Here is a 25859-nt window from a genome sequence, read left to right on the forward strand (position 1 = left end):
TGGGGGCTGGCTCATGACAAAATTGAGGCACAGAAGCTGCAAGAGCGCATTTGGAACTTGGGAGTGAGGGCTCTTGAGGAAGAATAAGAAAGTAAGTGTGGACTTTCCACTTGTTGTGTAGCAGAGTAGCATAGTCGGCAGCCCTGCATTGCCTCAATGTGCTCCATGTGGCTGTGGCCCAACAAAAATTTTCTACGCCATGGCGTCACCTGTAGAATCTGTGCTTTGCACCCCAACATGGTCATTGCTGAGCGTGAGTGAGTCCAGTAGGCACCACAGCCATACTTACCGGCATTGGCAGCATTACTGCTGGGGACAGTGCCTGTGCTGTAGCAGGCAAGGTCACAGCAAGCTGAGCAGTGGATGACTTCGCCATCCCTGGACCTACTAATTACAGGCAGCACTAGCAGTGACATGACCTGCTGTGCTTGAGCAGCCGCCTGTTCTGCAATAAACCCTGTCATACCACACTGATTAATATATGCAAAAAAGCATTTTCATTTGGTGTACATTTTGTTTTTGCACTCAGTGTAGGTAAGAAAGTAAAACACGTCATTTACCGCTTCTTTAGGAAGGACAACAGGAAAACGCAGAGTTCAAAATAGCAGTGACAGGTACAGGCTGATGACAGGGGTCACAGGCAGCAGCAGTGTTAGAGATAAGAGACCGCAAGAGTAAAGAGGAGAAGAAACAACAAGAGAGGAGAGAGATAAAACAGAGCAAAGTAGAAGAAAAGGAGGAGAGCAAACCTGATAGAAAGAGAAAGCATCCATGAAGTAAAGAACAGAGCATTAAGTAGAGAGAAGATAGAATGAAAGGATGTGGAGGACGGGACAGAGGAAATAAAGCAGACAAATGATAAAATGGAGACACAACTAATCACTGCTAGAGAGTGATAGTAAAGAGCCAAGATCCAGGGGAGAGAGAGCAGAGCATGGATAAAAGTGAAGAGAAAAAAGGGCAGGGCTAAAATGAATAGAGGGCAAATCAGAAATAAAGGGTGTGACAAAAATGATAGAAAACAAGTAGAGAGGTGAGAGGATAGACTCTTAGAGCACAGACTTAGGGGACAGATAACAGATCAAGGGTAGAAGATAGAGACTGAGGCAGTGAAAGTGTTGAAAGTGGGGCTCACCGGAGGACGAAGTGAACGGTGGCCTCCTTGGCAAAATTTTCAGCACCTGCACTTCTTTTTTTACAAATTAAGCACTGATCCCGACAAACATGAGAAAAACAGTCACCCAGGCCCTTGTCAGCAACAGACTCGACTATCGAAACGCCCTCTACGCCAGAGCCTCATCCAAGCTCATTAACAGACTACAAAGAATCCAGAACGCCTCTGCACGCCTAATCCTCGACGTCCTGCGCCACGACCACATCACCCCCCACCTGAGGAACCTGCCCCGGCTCACCGTCGACAGAAGAATCTCCTTCAAGCTCCTGGTACATGCACACAAGGCACTCCACAAAACCGGGCCAGACTATCTCAACAGTCAACTCTCCTTCTACGTACCCACAGGAAACTCCTCTCCGCTGACCACGCCTTGGAAACGGTCCCATGCATCCGTAGAACCACATCCGGAGGCAGGTCCTTCTCCCACCGCACCACCAAGACCTGGAACACCCTCCCTCTCAACCTACGGCAAACCGAAGACCTGCTGACCTTCAGGAGACTACTCAAGACCTGGCTCTTTGACCAGTAGCAACAGCACCCCTCTGCCACCCCCCGCCTTGGAGCCCTCACGGGTATGTAGTGCGCTTTACAAATGATTGATTGATTGAAAATTGTGAAACATTGGAGAGATGAAAGGAAGATAGGTGAGCAGATTAAAGGTGAAGAAAAATTTAGAGTGTCATCCAAAATGATAATGGAACATGAGAGAAAGGCTGGGTTGTGCTTGGTGCATTGTGATCCTACAAGAGTTGAGATAATTGAATATGTGAGTGAAAGTGAATGTGAGAAAAGTTATGTTTTAAACAGTGATTTTCTGATTGGGGAGGACCCGACTCTGAGAGGAATATATTATTTGTGTGGTAAGACTGCTTATTTCAATTTGCTGCATAATTAGGTTGGATCATGTTATCTTGCTTTGATGTTTCCAAAAGTATACTGTATGAGTGGAGTGAACGATGCAGTTAGTTTGAAGAGAGGGAAACATGGATTTGAACAGACAGTATTAGATATATTTAGGAGTCATTATCCCCTTCGATGCGGCCGCGATTCCCCTGCTGTGCTGTAAACAGCACGAACAGGGGCGGGCCGTGACGAACCCCAGCCGTCATTAGCACACGAGCACCGTAGTGCATGACGGCTGGGGTTCGTCATGAGCATGGAAGGGGTTATACCACCTATAGGCATGACCATGACGATATGAAGATTAGCCTCATGTCTACACTTGTGGACTGGCTTGCTCCTAACATAGCTGGGGCATTAACTCAAATGTATTTTGCGTTAATATCAATATGACAATGATTATGGGAAACCATTAAGATATCCTTCTTGCAAAGGAAGGTGGTTTTTACAGCACATGTGTTGGGCCTGGCCCTTTTTACAGGGTCTACCCACATTTTTGCTTTCTGTTGCTGAACCCTTTTTTGTTAGCATTAGCACTCTGTGCACTTTTTCCACGCTAACCATTGATATAGTACTTCGGCTGCGTATCTAAAACATTTTACAATTGTCATCCACCTGTTTGGTATATTTTGTTTACTTGAACATCCCTTGTAAATAATGCTACATCCACCCCGGGTCTGTAAATTCAATGCTACAGTGGGCATGAAGCATTCCTTTTCCACCCGCTAAAGTAGCCTTTTAAAACATGTCTCAGGCCTGCGACTGCATCCTGTAGTGCGGGTTTTAAACTGCAATTTCAACCTGGCAAAATAAACCTTTTGCCAGGACTTAATCTTCATTTTAATACATATAAATCAACTCTAAGGTAGGCCCATAAGGCTCATAGGGCACGGTGCTTTGCATTTACAATGTAGGACAGAGTAGGGATGGTTGTGATTGGTCGATAGTTATTCAGGTCTTCAGGGTTTTTTTTAGAATAGGGAGTACTAGGCCCACCTTTAGGCAGTCTGGGATCTCAACGTGAAGAAGTGAAGCATTGATGATCTTGGACCAGAGCGGGGCTAGTGATCCTATCATTTCTTTAAAGCAGTTAAGGGGAAGGGGGTCATTGTATTAAATTGAAGGTTTCAGCGTCAATAGTGTTGCTGAGGATGGCATGGTCGTGGAGGGGCGTGAATTGGTTCCAAGAGGCATTGTTTTTGGGGGATCTTACTCGCTTTTTCGAGGAAGAAGTCAACAACGGCATCGCAGTTAGCCGAGGGCAGGAGATGTGCGGTGATTGGCCAGAAGTGTTATTAGATGTAATTTAATCAACTCAAAGAGTCTTTTCGAGCTATTTTTGGCTTTGTCAAGTTGGGATTTGAAGAAGGTTGCTTTTGCCATTCTAATTACTATTTTGAATCTACTCCTTTTTAGTCTTAGAGTTTTTAGGAGACCAGTGGATGGAGCTGATCTCCATGCGCGTTCTGCTAATCCAAGGCTGCGCCTGTCAGCATTTAGGCTGTCATTGAACCATGGTTTGGAGTCTTTGATGGATTTTCTTTTTAGTTGAAGGGGGCAGTTGCATTCAAGACAGACAACATGGCATTATTATAGTGCTCAGTGAGGTCGTGGACGTTGGCCATGTTTGCTGGCGGCTGTAGGGAGATATTACAGTGAGATATGAGCTTGTTTTTGTTTGTATTATGGAGCTGTATTTTCTACTGTTATTTTTTAGTGTTTGTGATCTTTTGGAGTTCCAGCTTTCAAGAATATGGAAGAATAGAATTGAGTTGAATGGGGTTGGTATTGGCGATGATTAGATCTAGGTCGAGCCTAAGTTGTGCGTGGGACTGTCACAGAATTGGGTCAGGGAGAGGTCAGTTAGGATGTTTTTGAGACTATTAACTGACAGATCATGCAGATCATTCCAGTGGAGATTGAAGTCTCCGAGGAAGATCTGGGGGCAGTGTTGTCCCAGGTTGGAGGAGACGGTTTCCATAGTTTGTTCAATTAGGTTATTGCAGTTTAAGGCATTGGCGTTGAGTCTGAGGGCTCTATGCGGGTTAGGTGTGATGCTTTGTATAGCCTCCGTGTTGCCTTGTTTGGGATTGTTCATTAAAGGGGTGAATTGTGACGATCCAGAAGGGACTGAAATGGCCATATGAGGGGGATTGTAAGCATGGAGGAGGGAGAGAATACCTGGTTCTGCTAGATGATTTTAGGATCTGGCGAATCTAGATGGGGCGTTAGGATAGGAAGGGGTATTCCAGTTCTGCCCTGGGAGTTGCATCCCGGGGTCAATTGGTAACATAGTGGAAGAGGATGATAGAATATGGTGGTGTTGGATCAGATGCAGGATCCCCTGTGAGGTCTTTTTGGAAGCAATATCAAGGGCCAAGCACGCTGTGGTGTTAATGAGATTTTGGGACGAAGGGGAGGGGGGACAACCCCTGAGGAGGAAGGATTTCGATCTCAGATGTAAAGGAGAACATGGTAAGTGGACGCTAGAAGGGAGGTTGGGGGCATTGCTTTCCTGGTGGAGAATGGGCAAGCCAGCTGTGGAGAAAGGGAATTATGTAGAAGAGAGCTCAGAGGAAAGGGCTTGTGGGAGGTGTAGGAGAGGGGATCAGAACTAGGGATAGCAAGTTCTCCAACAAAACGGGAATGGAGTTGGTCAATTCTCGGTGGTTGGGGCACGGTGGGTGATGATTTTAAAAGTTTACAGAAAGAGAGAAGATCAGTTTCTTTCTTTAGTATCATCAGCAGTGAATTCCACTGCCTAGCTGTGCCTGCCACAAAACTTCTACCATCCCCCCATGATGTTGTTTTAGCCCTAGGAATCACCAGATTGAAGGGAAAAGAAGATCGAAGCTGCTTTTTTGGAGCATATCTCCGTAATTTGTGTTTACCGTAGTCAGGTCCATGCCCATGTAATGCTTTAAAAGCAATGCAGGGGGCCTTAAATTCAATTCGCCTTCCAATCGGCAACCAGTGCAATATTGGTAGAGCTTGAGAAATTGATTGCTATTTAGGGATGGCCAGCAAATGAAGTGCTGCGGTATTTTGGAGGAACTGCAGTTGTTTTAAAATTCTTACTTGAATGGTAAAAAATAGTGTACTACAATACTCAATCTTAGATAAAATATTGGCCGAAATTATGGCTTTCTGAAGATCTAAGGGAATAAAAGGTAGAACTTTCCTAAGAGTTTTAATCATGAAAAAACAGGAGGTGGTGATGGCATTTATTTGGCATTTATTTGGCCTTCAAGTGATAATTTATTATTGAAGTAGACTCCTACATTTTTACCTTTGAGACCGGGTTAGGAAGATCTCCCAATTCATGCACCCACCAACTGGGTGTCTAAAATGAAGTGTCATGTCCAAACAAAAGAACCTCTGTCTTTCACAAATTCAGTCTAAGACAATTTCTGTACATCCGTTTCCCAACTTCATGCATGCAATCATGGAATCTAAGAGCAGTGTCCTCTGGATCACCCACCAAAGACACCATGATCTGTGATATGTGAGACCTGGTCTTTGCACTACAGCGACCGCCAGAGAAGACCGACAACGAAAAATCTGCACTCTGTACTGCAGCAACAAAAGCCATCCACAATGACCGACTGGCTCTTCATGCTACAGTGATAACAGCCTGTGACACCTAGCCAGCTCTTCGCGCTACAGCGATGACCATCCGTGAAACTCACCCTGCTCCTCATAAACTCCTCAACTGTAAATAGAACTCTTCATGCCGGACTTTGAGATGGTAACTTTTTTAGCAAGACTAATCTGGTCCCTGTCTGACCGACACTCCATTGCCATCGGTCTGAACTTGTGTCTTTCACCCAGTATAAAACAACCAGATGATTGCGAGTGGCGATTTCTGTGTCTAGGTGATATGTGCACTAAAAACTTAAAAATTGCATATCTCTGGTTCTATTGATTGGTTTGTTATCATTCTGGTATCATTTATTTATTTATTTATTTATTTACCCGTCCTGACGTTGTCTGGATATGAATTGCTGCCGGCCAGTAGTATATTGTTTTGTAGGATTTCGTTTTGATAGCATTTCTTATCTGTGACAGGCCTGTGAAACGCTCCGATTCACAGTGCACTCTGATGCACTTAAGAGTGCGCGTTCTGTAGTGTGGGAACTCGAGTTTCCCTACTTTATTTTTCCTTGCAATATTATATAGCAGGAACTCGACAACATGACATGAGCACAATTTACATTACAGAAGAACACATTCATTTGTGATAGGCACGGGGAGACAAAGCGATTTGCCTGGAATCACAGGATGTTGAGCTGATGCCGAGATTTGAACGTAGCTCCCCAGCTCTAAAGTTCGCAATTCTAGAACTTGTGGCGGGAGTTGCGTCTAAAAGTGTATGTCGGTGCTGGCCATCAATGAGAGAGACCTGTGCATTTGGGTGGTGAAAAAATATGAGTATGTTGCTGGAGATGTGGGCCGCAGTGCCACCAATGTACTTACCAGGGGAGGGTAAACACCCATTATTCCGCAACTTTCTTTCCGCATACCATCACTCTGCATACTTTTATTACGAAAGCACCATGACTCCGCAATGCAATTATAACGCATGGCATTACATTTTATATGCTTTTACCACGCATACATTTACAACGAAATTCGTTGTAAATGCATGAATGGTAAAAGCATGTTTTTTTTAATGTTTGGATAAGGTAAGTATGGGTATAGTGGTATATGTTTTGGGGTACTGAGGTATATGTTTTGGGGTGTTTGGGTATTTTAAGGGTTCAGATATAGTTGGGTTATGGGGTACAGGGGTAGTTTTAGGGTTTGGGGATAGGTATGGTGTTAGAACCTGGGTTGGTACATTCCATCCACCCCTTCCCTTTGACCCTTGTTGGATTCTCCCACTGTGAAGCTTACTATGGAATGTTGAGGTGTTCTCCAGTGAGGAGAGTGGATGACCAATAAATGAGTTGTACTTGTTTCAACTGCGTCCTGTGTCTTCAGTACCCATCATACTTCCAACACTGGCGACGGAAACTGTGCAGGGGACAGTGGTGGTCATCTCCCCTTTGTGTGCTCTCTCCACACGGAAGAAATGAAGAGATCGAAGTAAGCTTGTGACTAGCGAGGAATCTGTCTTTCCCTGTACTGGATCGAGAAGAAGCTGCGGATAGCTTTGACTTTCCCTGTGTTTCCTGAGTGTTTTGAGCCAGAAGTGAACGCGAGGTTGTGGCCCCCTCTGAACCGTTTTACAGGAGCAGGTGTGGTGTCCATGCGCAGCCCTGTTATCACCCTGTGTTAAGTGCGTACCTGTGTTGAAGAGGGCTGTGAGCAGTTTGTCCGCGTGGCACACTAATCCATTGGTCCACTGCAGCGCTGTGATCCCTACCAAGGTGTTCCCACCCCATTCAGCGGTTTGAAGCCTTACCGTGAGCCTGCGAGGGTGTGTACATCTGGACATTTGCGGCGCTTTGGAAGCGTTCACGCCTCTGACAGAGTGCGTCAGACGCTGTGTGAGGGATTTGTATCCGCGAGCAGTGTCTCAGCCCTGCGACGCCTCAGAGGGTACCAGCCCGTCTACCTTGTGTGAGTCGGCGTCATCGAGTGCATCCGGGGCCCAGCAGTGTTTCCTTCCAGCGCCTGCGTCTTGGTTGAGGTAACGGGAAGCATCGTGAGCAGTGTCTCACGTCAGCGTCGTCTCAGGCCACAACAGCCCGCCTTTTCCTGTCATAAGCCTCCAGACGGAACAACAATCGGGGCCAAGCAGCGTTTTATGAGGTAGTGTCCGTCAGTGTGCCATTCTGGTGCACCCTGCGTTGAGGGCCGGGTTTCAAAGAGTCGAGGTGGCGAGGCGCCCATACCTGTGTGATTTTGCCGGTACATACTGAGGTAACTGTAGTAATGGAGACTACACTGGAAGTAGGTTCAAGTAGATTTATTCACAAGAAGAACAGCTTGACAACCACAGGTAGCAGGAAATGTCTTCATACCCTCAGCCAGGCAGTAACTGTTACAATCAAGGGAAAACACTCTAAGCCCCACAGACCATTCTAAATGACATGAAGAGATTCCAGATGACAGAGGGTCATGGAATGACATGGGAAGATTCTAGATGACATAAGGAATACCACACACCTCCCCCCCCTTTAAAAAAAAAAAAAAAAAAAAAAACTAAAGCCTTAACAGAAACTAGAAAATACAATAAGCATTTAAGTTCTAATATAATCTTTAAACTTTGAAGGAGCACATTTCACGCGCTCACTACGTCTTAACGAAATATCTTCACACTCTACATTTGATCGGTTGTCTATAGCGACACATGGAACAGGTCGAACATCAGAGTTGATCACAACATCAGAATTATTTACAATGACCTTTTCTAAATTGTCATAAACCTCATGCATACCAGAAAAACCATCTGGATTAGGGTCTGAGACAAGTTTCTCTGGAAGAGTAGTTTTTTGAGAAGGGGCAACAAAGGGTTTGCATAAAGAAATCCTTCTCAAATTCCATATTTTCCCCCCTTCGACTCTGACAGCCTTGCTAAAAATGTCAATAACTTTGACAGGATCAGACCATCTAGAGACATTCTTGTGAAACAAACCACCCATTTTTACACGAACTTGGTCACCAACCTTTATACTGCAAGTATTATACTTCTTTTTAGCAGAATGCTGGATCATTCTTTCCTGGTATTTCCCAATCTTATCCCTCAACTCCTTAAAGTCTACCTCGTAGGGAGAATCACCTTTTAACCACCAGGGTAAAAGCCGAGAGCCTGGTTTCCTCCCTCGCAATAATTCAAAAGGGGATAGACCAGTGACTGAATTGGGAGACAACCGATAGGTTAATAAGGTTGCTTGAAGTGCTTTCTTCCACTTCAAACCACTTTTAATAGCCAGTTGGCAAGATTCTTTGATGACTCTGTTGAACCTCTCAACTTGGCCGTTAGCTTGCGGAAAATAATTAGAGGTCCTTTTGTGAATAATACCACAATTTCTGAGAAAACACTCAAACTCATTGCTAATGAACTGTGGCCCATTGTCTGAGATAAGTTCCTCCGGTAAACCCTCCCTAGCAAATATCTCATCAAGAAAATCGATTACGTGCTCTGAGGAAATTTTCTCAACAATTTTTAGTTCAGGCCACTTAGAGAAGTAGTCAATTAGAACTAATGCAAACATTTCCTTACCGGACTGATAACTGAAAGGTCCAATAATGTCAATTGCTAACCTCCGCCAAGGACCATTAGCGTACTCAATGGGAGTAGTGTCAACAGCCAAACTCTTCACAGATTTGTCACTCAACGAGCAAGGGGAACAATTCCTGACCCAACTATCTACCATGGCATCAATACCAGGCCACCAGTAGTGTTCCCTGATCCTTCTTTTGGTGGTGGACATTCCCATGTGCCCTTCATGAGCCAATTTGCAATTTTTTTCTCTCAGACTTGTGGGAGGTATGATTTTATCTGATCTGAGAATGATGTCTTGACATAACATTAAATCATCCTTAACTTTGTAAAACGACCCCAACTCACCAGAAAGCTTCCTTTCTTCAGGCCAACCTTTAATCAAATACTGCTTAACTAGATTCAAGACAACGTCATTCTCCATAGCTTCTGACCAATTCTTTTCTGAAAGAATCAAACAATTTTCCTGATCTGAAATTATATTGACATCTGCAAACGAGTACGCGACATCACAATCTATGCTGTCACCAACTTCTACACTGGCTGGAAAACGCGACATGCAATCTGCGTGAACATTTAAACGACCTGGAATATATACAACCTCACAACGGTATTCCTGTAATTTAGCCGCTAGTCTCGCTAAGCGAGCAGTAAGAACTCTTCCACCACCAGCAGCTAACATGGTGATCAGGGGCTTATGATCAGTTCTTAAAGAAAATTTTGTCCCCCACAAAAACTGTCTGAAATGCTGAGAAGCCCAAGTACAAGCAAGTAATTCTCTCTCTATAGTTGAGTAATTCTTCTCAGCATCACGTAGAGCTCAAGAGGCATAAGAGACAACAAACTCACCAGATTTATCTTTTTGCATTAGAACAGCCCCTAAACCGACATTGCTTGCATCAACATAAACAATACATTCTTTACCCACTGAGTAAGGTTTCAAAAATGGGGCTTCAACAATTTTGCGTTTTAAAATTCCAAATGAATTCTCTTGTTCTTTCCCCCAGACAAATTTTGCATTTTTTTTAGTAGAATTCTCAAGGGATGCACAATATCAGAATAATTTTTAACAAATTTGCCATAGAATTCAGTCAGTCCTAGAAAAGAAAGTAACTGTTCCTTTGAATTGGGAGAGGGAGCATTGACAATATTTTGGACATGATTAAGTTTAGGTTTAATTCCATGACTTGATATTTCATGTCCAAGGTACTCAACTTTGTCTTGTCTGAATTTGCACTTGTTATATTTCAGAGTGAGACCCTTAGAACGGACTTTCCCCAAAACACAAGATAAATTCTCATCATGTTCAGTATGGTCTTTCCCAAAAATCAAAATATCGTCTTGGAAAGCTATGGCCCCTTTGCGGTCTGTCAATAGTTCTTTCATAAGACGCTGGAAGACGGAGGCTGCACTTGCCAACCCGAAAGGCATGCGTAAATACTGAAACATGCCCTCTGGGGTAACAAACGCAGTCAATTTCCTTGAGTCTTCATCTAATTCTACTTGGTGATAGGCACTAGCCAAATCAATTGAAGAAAATACAGTAGCGCCTGACAATGCGGAAATTAACTCGTGAATATTTGGCAAAGGATGTTTATCAATCCATATTTCTTTATTGAGGCTGCGCAAATCCGCACATAAACGAAGTTCGCCTGAACTCTTAAGAGAAATCACAATAGGCGAAACCCAAGGGGAAGATTCAATTGGTTCTATTATATTCCTGTTTACTAAGTCATCTAGGATTTCTTTTAATTTGGGTCTATAGGCTAAAGGGACATTCCTTACCCTATGCCTGACAGGAACAGCATTATCATTTAAGACAATTTTATGCTTGAAACCAATATATTTTCCCAGTTTGTCATTCAAAATTTCAGGAAAATTCTTCAGTACACTCTTAGTGAAATCAGCGTTGCTAAATGTGTTCAAAGTTAAGTTAACTAACGAGTCAGTAACGTGCTTTTCAAGCCGGGGCTCATCAACATAAACTGGTGGAACAGAATTTGGATCGAGCTTGATCCCTAAGGCACGTTGGTGAGGCCAACCAAGAATAGAAACACCCTTGGTAGCGACATAAACCTTAGCTTTGATATCCCAGTTCTTAAAAAACAATTTAGCCCAAAAGAAACCCTCTAAGGCTATCTTACGTCCTGTGTACCCACCGGGATATATATCTGGACTTAAGAGTTCTCTCTTATTCCACAGTTGTTCAAAAATATCTTTACCAATGATGGTGTACCATGCACAGGAATCAACAAAAATTTCAATGGGTTTGTCATCAATGCAAATTGTACAAGAAGGAAAATTATTTTGAATACATTCATCAACAGAAAGTATACAGTTTAGACTATTTAGGACTTCTTCTTCTTCAGGAGAGATATAATTAATTCTAAGACCAGATCTGCACACGTTGCCAAAATGTCCCTTCTTTTTACATTTGATGCAGATTTTATCCCAGGCAGGACAACCTTTGTAATTGCCAACATGGTTGGTGCTACCACATCTGTAACAAACTATTGTACTCTTCTTAGTAAAACTCTTATTATCACTAGAATTCCTTACATATTCCTTCTTAAAGGTAGGTCTAGCATTGAAAGTGTTCAAAGTGGGGTTACTAGTATGAGTTTTAACAATGGCCACTTCAACTTCAGGAACATTTCCTTTCAGATTTTTACTTCTTATTTCAGATACAAACATTTCAGAATGTTCTATACCCTTAGCTATGTTCACAACTGCAGCAAGAGTAGTCTCAGTACCCAACCAAAGCCTTTCTTGTATCTTTTTGCTTTTTGTTTTCATCATGATTTGGTCCCTGAGAACTTGCTCATATGATATAGTTTCGAAAGAGCAAGTGCAAGCAAGTGAACGTAAAGCTGCAACGTAATCCTCAATGGTTTCATCCGGTTTTTGTTCGCGAGAGTAGAATTTGAACCTTTCCATCACTGTATTTATCCTCCTACCAAAACGAATTTTCATTTGTTTAGAGGCTTTGTTAAATACATCCATGTCACCTGCATCCTCAAGAGGTGGTAGATTGTCAAATTCTTTTATCCCTGCGCCACCAAGACAATGTCTTAAAAGGGCAAGTTTTCTTTTAGGCAAACAATCTTCTTTTTCTAAAACATCGACATATGCAATAAACATGGGGAACCAAAGATCCCATTCAATAGGAGGATCACCTGCAATCTGAAGGAAGTGAGGTGGTGCTGCGATATTAGACATCCTGAAAATAAAATTTTAATGTTAATACACAATTTACGATTTTTAGAACAATATAAGTGAATAAGTTTAAAAGTAAAAATTATTATTATTTTTTTTTGTAGAGAGGTGTGCAAATCACCGTAGAAATTTGCAGCAATATTCCAGAGAGGTGTGCAAATCACCGTTGAAGAGTACAGGAAAGCGTTAAAGTAGATATAGAGTTGAAAGTATTTAAATCCCAATGTTCGCGTTGAATCCACGAAGAAAACAACGTGGTTGCTTGGAAACACGAAGCTATTGCTTCAAACTACATCAAGATGGCCGCCGTGAGGGTGTAGTCATGAGCAATGACGTGCGCGATGACGCCCGTGTCCCAGGATGCACTGCGAATGATCGGCAGTGAAAACGAACACAGAGTGCTCGAGACAGAAGCTCGAGGTGAGTTCTCTGAAATGTTTATTTCCAAAACGAGCGGTTTATTTCCAAAACGAGCGATGGTTCAAAGGAGCAAGCCAAAATATTTTTAATTAATAAATGTGAAAACCGCTCGATGCATGCGGTCGAGTAGAGATTAGATGATGAAGAAGCAGATGCTTGAAATAGAGATGAGAATCCAAAAGAAACTTAAATGGGCTCACTTACGTTTTAGTAGAAATGTCAATGTCCGGAAGTTTCTTTAGAAGGTTCACTGGAGTATAGATGAGATTTCTCACCGCAAATGAAGTTCTTTTGAGTTGGCAAAAGTAAATTTTGCATAAAGTTGAAGACAAGGAGAAATAAGTGAACGCTGTCTTCATAAATCCACTGCTCCCAACGTCGCCAATAATTGTGTAGTAATAGAGACTACACTGGAAGTAGGTTCAAGTAGATTTATTCACAAGAAGAACAGCTTGACAACCACAGGTAGCAGGAAATGTCTTCATACCCTCAGCCAGGCAGTAACTGTTACAATCAAGGGAAAACACTCTAAGCCCCACAGACCATTCTAAATGACATGAAGAGATTCCAGATGACAGAGGGTCATGGAATGACATGGGAAGATTCTAGATAACATAAGGAATACCACAGTAACTTTTTCTGACTTGCAAATTTAGCCTGCAACGTTTCCTCAGGAGGAGGCTGTGGAAAGGGAGTTCAGTGTGACCTACACTGCCTGCATTTGCTTTGACTGAGCTTTCCGCCCTGCTTTCAGAGGGTCTAACCTTGTTCAGCTCTCCTGTGTAAAGTTCGAGTGGTGATTCTGTTTGAGGAAGGAAACGCTTGGAATTTCTTTAGTGTTCTGCTCCGTTTTCACTATGGCAGCAGCGAGCATGAACCAACCCCCGCCTTTCCTAAATGACATTGGGGAACCCGAGATAACCTGGAAAGAATGGGTTAAGCTTTTTGAGTCCTATCTCATAGCGATTGGGGGACAGAGGTTTAACTCTATAAGGAAACAGCATATCCTATTACACAATTTGGGTGTGCAAGGGCGTAAAGTATACGAGAACCTACCTGTACCAGAGTGTGATGAGAATGCAGTGGGGGAGGTGGATGTGTTCGTGCAGACCATGGAAAAATTAGAAAAGCATTTTAGGGACAGAATAAATGTGGTCCTGGAGCGTCATAAGTTCTTTAAAAGATGTCAGGGGAAACAGGAGTCTGTACAAAATTATATTGCAGTATTGTGGGGATTGACACAGCTTTGCGAATTTGGGGATCTCACTGACTCTTTAATAAGAGATCAATTGGTAAGGTGTACTAATAATCCACGTATCCAGGAGAAACTGTTAGCAAAGAATCCAGGCCTAAAGGAAGCTGTTGAGATAGCGAAGTCAGAGGAACATACAGCTAGATGTGTCAAGGAAATGAAACCTGAGGGAGAGATAGTAGCTACCATAAATGATACAGAGGAGAGAGAAGAGGTATACAAGATGAAGTTTAGGGAAAATACCACTACTAAGGTAGAGCACAGAGAGAAAGGTCCGAAGTGTGGCAGTAACAACCATTTTGACACTTTTTTCCAATGCCCAGCCAGATATGTCACCTGCAAGAAATGCAACAGAAGGGGGCATTTTGCCAGGGTGTGCCGCGATGGGGAATTACACCCTAGAGAGAATGAAAGAGGTACTGAAAGAGGTGCTAATAGGGAAGTGAAATGCATTGAACAAAAAATGGAAAAGCTTATTTTGCAGGTGAAAGATGTTGATGACACTGTTAATTCCATATATCCTAAATGTGAAGTATTAATTGACAATGAGCGCATTGATATGTTTGCTGATTCCTGTTCTCCGTTTACCTTGATAAATAGAGATTACTATGTGTCCCTGGGGGAAAATAAGATTAGCGATCTAAAGAACCCTGATATCTCACCATCAGGATACAATAGGGGCAGTATACCCCTACTGGGGATGAAGGAAGTGTGTCTACAATTTAAAGATAGGAAAACACATGGGACTATATACGTGGTCAAGTCTGGTTCGAACCTTTTGGGATGGGTTCATCAAAAGGAGTTGGGGATTATTCTGGACCCCAATAGTGCAGAACAGGTGTTGCTTACTGATAAGTTCCTGGGGAGTAATAAGATCTGCGAGGAATTCAACCAGCTTTTCAAAGAGGAACTAGGGTGCCTGCACAATTTCCAACATAGGATCATGCTAAAACAAAATGCCAAACCAGTAGTGCACGGGTTGCGCACTGTGCCTCTCAAACTGAAGGAGCCTTTAGAAAACGAACTGCGCAAGTTATGCGACTTGGACATTATTCAACCGGTTGAATGCTCTGAGTGGTTGGCCCCAATTGTTCTCGCGGCCAAATCCAGTGGTGATGGCATCCGCCTCTGTGTGGATTTGCGCAGTTTAAATGACTGCATCTGGGTGGAGAGACACCCTTTGCCAGTCATAAACGAGATGCTAAGTACGATGGGCCCTGCAAAATATTTTAGTGTAGTAGATCTATCCATGGCGTACCACCAGATCGAATTGCATCCAGACTCGAGCCCCCTCACAGCGTTTATTACGCCGTTTGGAGCCCTTATGTTCAAAAGAATGCCGTTCGGCCTTGCGTCTGCGGCAGCCATTTTTCAGAGAGTCATGCAGAAGATCCTCGAGGGAGTGGAACACACCATGTGCTTCCAAGACGACATCTTGGTGTACGGTAAAGACTCAGAAGAACACGACAAGGTACTACGGCAAGTTTTCAAAAAACTCATGGATGCAGGCCTAACTGTAAAAAAAGAAAAGTGCAGAATCAAGGTGAAGCAAGTCGAGTACCTGGGTCATTCCATCACGGAACAGGGGTTCAGACCTAAAGGTAGTTTGATCCGCGCAGTGAAGGAAGCGCCTAGTCCACGCACCAAAGAAGAACTCAAATCCTTTTTGGGGCTCATGGAGTACATGTCAAAGTACGTGGATAATTTTGCGACTAAGTGTGAGCCCATGAGAGAACTGTTAAAAAAGGACAAAGAATTTGTGTAGAGTAAGGAGCAGAAAGCTGTTGCCAACACTTTGAAGGAAGATCTAATCAACTCACCTGCACTAGGTACTTTCGATCCAACCAAGAGAATCATCCTGGCAACAGATGCATCGAACTACGGATTGGGGGCCACCCTAGTCCAGAAGGATGGAAGTGAAGAAAGAGTGATTGCCTATGCGTCCAGGAGCCTTTCCCCACCAGAGAAAAACTACTCTGTAATAGAACGAGAAGCCCTGGCGTGTTTTTGGGTGGTCAGGCATTTCAAGTTTTTTCTATGGGGCGTGAGGTTCACGATACGGATGGATCACAAGCCCCTCACGTACGTGTTCTCCGTGAAAGGTTTGGAGAACTGCACCCCACGCATTAGCAGGTGGATCTTGGGATTAGAACATTACAATTTCAAAATCGAGCATGTGCCGGGCAAGGAAAATATCATCGCTGATTTCCTGTCGAGGTCACCGTTACCGGAGGAGGAGGGACCTGAGGAAGCACTGGACAGCCCCATAATGATGATGGATTTTCCTGCCATCACAGAGAAGGAGTGGGAAGAGAGTATGAAAGAAGGCAGTGAACTTAAGGTACTAGTGGAGCAGATAAAGAAAGGATGGCCTAAAAACAAGAGAGATGTTGTAGCAGAACTGGAAGGGTTCTGGGAGGTACGGAATGAATTGAGTGTCATTGAAGGAAAGGTCTACCGTAATAACAGAGTAATTCCACCCAAGGGATTGCGGAAGAGAGTGATAGACCTGGCGCATGAAGGTCACCTTGGGCGAAGCGCCACGAAAGGAAGAATAAGAACGAACTTTTGGTTTCCTAAGATGGACAACATGACGGAGGAGAATGTAAAAGAGTGTGGAGCATGTGCTAAAAGTGATAAGACTAGAGTATTACACAAGTCACCTTTGTCTCCAGTGGAGGTCCCAACCAAGCAATGGAACAAGTTAGCATTAGATATCATCGGACCCATGCAAAACCTTGGGGTGCAAAAGAGATTCATGTTGGTTCTGATAGATTATACCTCCCACTGGGTGAAGAAAAAATTTGTGCATAACATCAACACCAGAGCAGTGATCCATTTCCTAAAAGAAGTGTTTTGTGAGGAGGGCATCCCCTCCACCTTAGTTACCGACAACGGGGTACAATTCACCTCCGAAGAAATGCAGAATTTTCTGGAAATGTCTGGCATCAGACATGAGACCACAGCGCTTTATTGCCCCAAAGCCAATGGCATGGTGGAAAGGGCGAATAGAGTTATCAAAGAAAATATCCAACTGGCCACCTTAAATGGACATGATGTTGAGGATTGTTTGAGGGAATGCTTGTGGGCCTACCACACGTCGCCCAATAGAGTAACTGGGGTCTCTCCTTTTGTGTCCCTGCGCGGGAGGGAGCCTAGTACCAAGTTTAACCCCTGTTGGTTAAATGGGGGAGAAGTCAGAAATGTGGACAGGGAGGAGGCAGGAGAGAAGGTCAAACAACACCAAACTGTATACAAACAATGGTATGACAAGAAACATGGTGTGAAGTTTCAAAGGTGGGAAGTGGAGGACATGGCGCAAGCCAGAAGGAACACTAAATTGGGAACTGACATCAGCAAGTTCTATTCTCCCAGCAAGATTGTCAAAGTGTTAAAAAATGTTGTTCAATTTGAAAATGGTCATTGGTGGAGTTGCGACAACATTGTGAAAGTACTGCCATAACCTTTTACCTACAGGAATTACTGTTATCCCCCTTAGGTAGCCTACCAGTTTTTGTTTATGTGAACCTGTAACCTCTTGGCATGCCAGGAGGGAACTCTTTGTAAGGAAGGGAGATGTGTTAGAACCTGGGTTGGTACATTCCATCCACCCCTTCCCTTTGACCCTTGTTGGATTCTCCCACTGTGAAGCTTACTATGGAATGTTGAGGTGTTCTCCAGTGAGGAGAGTGGATGACCAATAAATGAGTTGTACTTGTTTCAACTGCGTCCTGTGTCTTCAGTACCCATCATACTTCCAACATATGGGTTTTGGGGTACAGGGGTATTTTTAAGGTTCAGGGCTAGGTTTGGGTTTTGGGATATAGGGGTATTTTTAGGGTTCAGGGGTAGGTTTGGGTTTTGGGGTACAGGGGTATATTAAGGGTTCAGGGCTATGTTTGGGTTTTGGGGTACGGGTATTTTTAGTGTTCAGGGCTAGGTTTGGGTTTTGGGGTACAGGGGTATTTTAGGGTTCAGGGGTTGATTTGGGTTTTGGGGTACAGGGTTATTTTTAGGGTTCACGGCTAGGTTTGGGATTTGGGGTACAGGGGTATTTTTAGGGTTATGGGGTAGGTTTGGGTTTTGGGGTACAGGGGTATTTTAAGGGTTCAGGGCTAGGTTTGGGTACAGGGGTACAGGGGTATTTTAGGGTTCAGAGGTAGATTTGGGTTTTAGGGTACAGTGGCATTTTTAGGGTTCAGGGCTAGGTTTGGGTTTTGGGGTACATGGGTATTTTTAGGATTTAGGGATAGGTTTGGCTTTTGGGGTACAGGGTATATTTATAGGGTTAAGATGGGTTAGTGTTTAAGGGTGTTGGGGTATTTTAAGGAGTACGGGTGGGTTATGATTATGGGTGCAGGGATATTTAAAGGGAGCAGGGTGGGATTAGCACACGCTTTGAGACATGGCATGAAGGGCGAAGCGTACCACACGCCCCCAGTGTTTGTCACGCCCCCAGCCCACGCCCACAGCACAATGCAGACACGCCCACAAGAGACTACTTTGCTGGCAGGGTTCTTTTACCTTTTAAATGTATATGGTGGGCGTCTGCATAGCCTATGTCCTTCTGCTGCAACTGCCCTTTCCAGCGCTGTATTGAGTGTTGTGATTGGTGCTGTAGTTCCTGAAATTACCCGCCTCAAATGTTTTGGCTCTCTCTTTATTATATTAGTATGGATTTATTTAATTATTAAAATGTACTCTATTTTTCAAAATTGGTGTAGGGTGTTGCTTGTTTTGTGTTTTCACTTTACTACTGTGTGTGTGCTGCATAAATACACATTGCCTTTAAGATAAGCCTGGCTGCTTTATGCCAAGCTACCAGAGGGTTAAGCACAGCTTAATGTAGGGACTTTTGTGGTTCATCCTGACAAGAAATGTAGTTGTTGCCTAAGTGGGGCTTTTACCCCCTCAACCCATTACCCATTTTCATACAATATGTACAAAATATTGCTAACATTTCTCATGAAGTACAAGCTTTAGAAGAGCATGATTATGTTCAAAACAGTAGGTTACTGGGTTAGGATTTTAGCAAGATTGGTGAATTAATTAATTAATTAATTATGTGCTTATATAGCGCAGGAATCACTCCCGAAGGGGTACCTCCGCGCTTCGACCGCTGCGAAACCCTTCCTGGCTTCCCTGAGAGATGGTCCCTTAATGGGTATCTCCAGGGTGAGACCAGGCATCCCCGGCGGTCTGGGGGGGCCATTAGTGAAGATGAGGCAAGCTAGTGCCCAGAGTTGCCGAGTGTGATCGCTGATCAGAGTGGGCACCAAGGCGAGAGAATTATCTAGTCCGCTGACCCTGGTCCAGAAACCTGCCGCGTCGGGAATAGAACTCTGGTCCCGGGCCGTCCTCTGCTCTCAGGTCTGCCGCCTCTAACCAGTGAGCCACACTACTTCATTACTAATCTTAAATCCTGTATTAATTTTGTAATGATTAGTGCAATTGTCCTCATTCTCTTGTTTACATTTTCTGGGTACCTGCTTCTAAATTGCGAATATAAAGACAAAATAAATTAATTTAAAGCAAAAGAGAGAAGAGCTTGAATCGGAAAATGTCAAGAATCAATTTTCTAATCACCTAAAGCGAATGGAAGAAACAAATAGGAAGAAAGAGAAAGTGATGCAGACTGAGTTATAATTGTTTCTTAGCCTGATTCAATTAATTGAGTTTTTTCAGGGAGTTTTTAGTAATCAGAGGGGAGGATTTTTTAAAGATTTTTATGGGTTCATATTTTTGCACATCATTAACGTGTAGAATACATTTTCACATTTGACTTCATTTAAATATGCTTATATAATATAAAGCTAATACAGGGCAGAGGCTAGGGTACTTGCGGACAATCTTAAACACAGAGGCTACCCCGCCAAACTGGTCAAGGATTCCACCAAGAGAGCAATGAACAACCCCAGGGAAGCACTTTTGCAAAATACACATAAAGAACCCACAGAGTCATTGACTTGTGTCACATCATACACGCCTAATTCCACATACATTAAGGGAATTATCAGAAAACACTGGGGCATTCTAAACACGGGTGAGATTGGTTTCCCCCAGCCTAGATTTGCCTTCAAGAGAATTGCACAATCTGAAAGATGTGATTGTACACACTAGACCCCGTTCTTAACAGAATGACACACAGAGAACCCTCTGGGGCCTCCCCTCCGTTACCGGACACTACCCCTGTGGTGGCTATAGTGTCTGCAACCAGACCAAAGTGGTGAAAACAATAGCCCTATCAGATTCCTTCACATGGACACTGAAGACACACACGAACTGCAATATCCCTAAATGCATTTACCTGATCACCTGCCCTTGTGGTAAAATGTATGTGGGGATGACAATGAGGCCAGTGAGGATCCGCATCACGGAATACAAAAGTAATATTAGATGACCAAGGGTCATAACCAAAATGTATACACACTATCGAGAGCAGGGACACAACCCAGAATCACTACAATGGTTGGTACTAGAATGCCACCCTAAGACCACCCAACAGGCGCTCTCTAGGATAGAACAACGATGGATACACCATTTATCCACATCCACTCAAGGCCTGAATTATGACATTCCATGGGCAACCCTAAACAACAGATGAGCACTGACCGAACGTATGTATTTGCCATTTTCCTTCTTTTTACCAGTAGCTCCATGACATACATGACCCCGAGATACTTGAGGTGCGGATTGACACCTACATGACAGCACCCCAGGACAGCGAGAATTGCAATGCCTTGAGCATCTCTGATCAAACAATATTAATGGTGGGGTGTACTATTAAATCTGATCCACGTGGTGAGTACTTCCCGTTAGTGAGGGACACACCTCATCAAGCATGCACATTCACTGATATTGCCTTGACCCCCCACTTAGGTATTCTCCACACTACGGGGCCTATTACGATGGAGGATGCGGAAAATCCTCCATCATAATCGGCCCCTTCATGTGGACTGCTTTACAATTAGAGATTGACGATTCAGTCACCCCACAGCAATTACCATGCTTATCCCAGTTTACCGACATGGTCCCTGTGTGCTATATGCCAGCTAAACACTACTACAGACCCACACCTCCACCGTGTGTCACACTGTGGGTGCTTCTTCACACCCCAAGATGGCCGCTGTACCTACTTAGATTCTCTCCACACTACATGTGGACGGTTGTACCACTACAGATTAACAAACCGGTCACCCCATTACCTTACAATGCATTTCCCAGTCCACCGGCATGGTCCCCATGGGCTAGACTCACACTCAATACTACAGAACCAACAATCCTATAGGGTTTTACACTGTGGACGCTCCGTTGAATACACTCCAAGATGGCTGCCATAACGAGCCGCGTACGTGTAACCCCCAGCAAGAGCAGCAGTCCACAACGCGGCCTGGATGAGGCCCACCTCCTGATGCGCACTCTACCCGGAAACAATACTTGTACTCCAACGGGAGACATGAACATTGATCCTGGTACTGGCAAGGACGGTAGGTGATCCACTGCGGTCCACCCCTTGGACACGTGAGTACTCTTTGGGCACATCAGTAACGGCCGGCAACACACCATCTGGTAGCCGCTACCTTTGACCTTCTTAACAGGACAATCGGCGCCACAGCCAAGTTCTGTGCACTGCTCTTTCACGCCAGGCGACCGTCGGCACTCTGGGGTTTGGTCGGGTACTGTGCGGTGTGACCGTTCACATGGTCGGTGCCCGGCCAAGGCCTCCGGTTGCTGGTGGTTCATAGTGGGAAGTGAGGGGTGCGCTACATGGCGAGTGCCTGCCAACAACCAGGAGGGGAGTCCCTTCCAGCCAGGTGGAGGCACCACTAACCTACCCCCTGCCCGCAATCAATTTTTGTCTTACAGGACACCTAGTTTGGAGGAGTCCGTTTGACTTATGGTACCAGCTGAAGCCAATATATCCCACAATAGGGAGGTGAGTTACAGCGCGGCACCACGCCCACTCTGTGTTATCCACACACTTTACTACCTGGCTCTGTCCAGGATGGAGCGCAAGTTCATGTGCTGTTATAATTTTTGAATGCCTTAATAATTTTTGAATGCCTCACTAAACAGTCACTTATTATAGTCATGTCTTCTGATGTGTGGTTGGATGCCCTCCAACTACAGGCTTTTTTAATTATATCAGGGTTTATCATCACACCCAGATTTTACCACTTCCGGTTGTACTATGATGGTATATCGTACGCCAGAGGGATTTTAATCACTTTCAATCACTTATTAACACTGTCATTCACCATGAGTAAATAAGGAAGTTGCATGTTACTGGCATTCAATTAGCAATCAATTCATGATATCGTAGAGGACGACTTATATGAACTTACACTCCCTTTGCATACTGTCTCCCCAGGTTTTCAACGAGCCCTACTTGAGCGACCGGAAGTAGTGCATTTCATATGGTAGTTAGCAATTAGCTGCACCATTTAATGTAGATATTTTCACTTTTCACATAATAGGTCCTGAAGAATTGCCACAGTATTTAGCGACCAGCAGGCAAGAAACATGTTGAAACTAAGAGATTAGCATAGTGTCAACTGACCACCCCTCCATAGGGGAATTGCCACGCTACACGTTTTTAACGAGGTGGATTAGCAACAAGAATAAAGCATTTTTTGGAATATCCAACCTCTTTAAACGCACTCACTGCACTTCACCATATCTACACCTTTGCGGACCACACACCCCCACTTCATCATATGGGAAAGGAGCAAAAGATCTCCAATAAAGTGCCCCTTCGCGGGAGCCTGTTAGGTACTGCAGTGCCGACCCAATGTGGAACAGGTCCAGATGATGAAACATGACACCTAGCTTGATAGTTGTGTGAGGACCCTAGATCCGCAAAAGCGGGATCCCCATATCCCTCTTCCTCCCAGTATTACCCCCCACCAACACTTTCATGTTGGCGGTTGGCTCCCGTACGAGGCACCACCAGTAGAGGAACGGTATCCATCTTTTGCTTTAAGGATCTGATAGGGCATGTTTACCGGACTTCTCCAAAAAGCTCCATTGTCCCCATTTTAGATATAGTTGCTATCCATACCTTGTTGCTCTACATAATCCCCCAGTTTCCACTATTGTGGGACCACAGCCTGCTGGCCAGATAATCTTGGCACACTCACTGGAACGTTCTGCCTCATCCTAACAGGCAAGTTGTAGACAGCCATTGGGTATTCTAGCAGTTCAATTTTGTTGCTTGTCCTGGGCAGTTCTGCACTTTTGCTATTTCCACTCAGACTGGTCCAGCCTTTGTCTTTGTCCAGAGCCTGAGCAGGAAGGTAGGGGAGCTGGGAGTTTCCAATCAGGAGAAACCCAAAGCAAGGGCACGAAAGTTATTCAAGCTGTCCTTATCCTCCACATGTTGACCTTTTGAAGAGGCATGACCTGCAGAGGTAATAGCAGTCCGGCAGGACGGGGCAGGGTGGGGTCGATTCGACAGATGACAGGATAGGTCAAATTAAATCAAAAATACATAATACCACTAACCTTGTGTTCACCGCATCGCTGACTCTGCAATACGGCGAGCCGAAGTAAGTGGTTTTAATTATTTTTTAATTTAATTGTGCCTACCCCGTTGTCTGTCAACTTCGCAGCTCACCCCACCCTGCCCACTGCTCCTATCTGTGCCAGCCGCCCCTGCTTTTGAAGGTAGACATTCCAGAGAACAAAGAGTCAGGAAAGGAATATGTAATACACAAAATGGAAGTCAGTTTGGCAATGGAAATATAGCCTGGCCCTAGACTCCCAGATCACTGGTTACCTGCTAGTGTCAATTTTTTATGTAAACAACAACATAGTATATCTGATTGTCTAAGAGAAAAATATAAAATCCTTGAATCCTTAATATTTAATGGAAATTATATAATTTTCACAGACTAATATTCAAATCCACATCATTGTTCATACGAAGTAATAAGTGACAGCCAACAAGTGTTCACGTGAGGAATAGCTTCTTCAGGGCTGTTCAAAAAATTCGGAAAGAAACAAAAAAAAAAGTGACATATGTTTATTATCACCTCATTCCTTCAAAATCTTAAATTTCCACAGTGAGTGAACAAGAATTTAACTGCAAAAATTATTGAATTGTGAGCAACTGTACTGTGTCCATCGTAATGTATTGCAGAGGGACAGGAACAATATGAGAGTGTGAATTTCAACCTGAGGGGTGTTTAAAAAAGCTCCTTCTGAGTTGAAAGTCCTATGCCAGTTGTTTGAGCTAGTGGCATGCACCACTGTTGGTGTTGGAACACCTTAATATGTAAGCATCCTGTTAAGGAACCCTGAGTGGAAGGAACATTCCCCTGTGAAGAACGGTGAAACCATGAAAAACGTGTGCCGGGAGATTCCCAGAATGACTATGCATGTTTTAACTGAAATCTAAGTAAACTGTGCTGCGTTTACCATAAAGTATTACAGGATGAGTGGTGGTGCATGTGAGTGCATGAACCACACATTGGAAGATTAATTTTTCTCTAATGCAGCCTTCTTCATCCATTGCTTTGTTGTGGTGTCATTCATATTTTTCTTCTATCGCATACAGCATGGGGCATTGGATCAGCCCAATTCAGCCAGTGGCTAACATAACTGTGAGTGATGGCATTCTGCTCTTTCACAAAGAGTATATGCGCACACAAAGTAGTCCCTTAGTAGAAGTGTGGCTCAATGGTTAGAGCGGCAGACTCTGATGCAGAGGTCTAGCCCGGGACCAGGGTTCAATTCCCTGCCTCGGCAGGTCTTGGGCTCAAAATTCCACGGACCTGATAATTCTCGCCTCGGTGCCTATTCCAATCATAGAGTCCCACTCTGCAACTCTGGGCAATAGCTTGCTTAATCTCCGCAACGGCCCCCGCAACGCTAAGGATGCCTGGCCTTCACCCTGGGGGTGCCCAGGAGTGGACGCCTCACAGGGAAAGCCAGGATGGTACCACAGCGGTATTCGTACAAGCGCCTTGAGACCCTTGCGGGTGAGTAGTGCGCTATACAAGTATCATTTTAAATTTTTCTTCTGCTAACGACTACTATGGCAAAGTGCACTTTTTGAGCTTAACCACATTTTAATTTTTGCCTTTTTAAAGTATTGTGAGGGCCAGGAAGCTCCCCGACAATAATATTTTACAAAAACCAAGACAAAACAAGCACTGGCAAAGCCAACAGATCTGGAGTTGGGTGCAAGATTTTCAACTTCGTCAATGCATCTTTTATTTAGTCATGATTTTTGTAAAGCTTTATAGATAGGGGATCTGCTGTGCACTCACCAACATTACAAAAAATTATCTACACGTTAAGATATTGTTTTTGGTCTTAAAAGGTCTCATTGTCTTTTATTGTGTTAAGTTATTTAAAACCATACATTATATAAAGACTTAAATTTAACAAAAAAACTAAAATCATGTAATGTCACAGTTCATCAATTCATGCCGGCACCCTGCAAATAACATCAGGAAAAAATCAGAAAACAGCACAATCTCTCCATTTGTGCATAATGCCACTCGATTGCTTCACCCAAGGCATACATTTTAAATCAGTGGCTGGTCTGCATAATAACGTCACTAGAAACCATTGGTCATATAAGGCTTTAAAGCTATCCTGCTTATTATTCACTCATATCAGAAATAAATATTTTTATTTATTTATTTATATAGGATTTATAATGCACATGGCTGCCTCAGCGACGAAGCGTCCCAGAGCAACCAGAGACCCGAGAAGCA

The sequence above is a fragment of the Lissotriton vulgaris genome, chromosome 6 (assembly GCF_964263255.1).
Source record: "Lissotriton vulgaris chromosome 6, aLisVul1.2, whole genome shotgun sequence".
Taxonomy (NCBI): Eukaryota; Metazoa; Chordata; class Amphibia; order Caudata; family Salamandridae; genus Lissotriton; species Lissotriton vulgaris.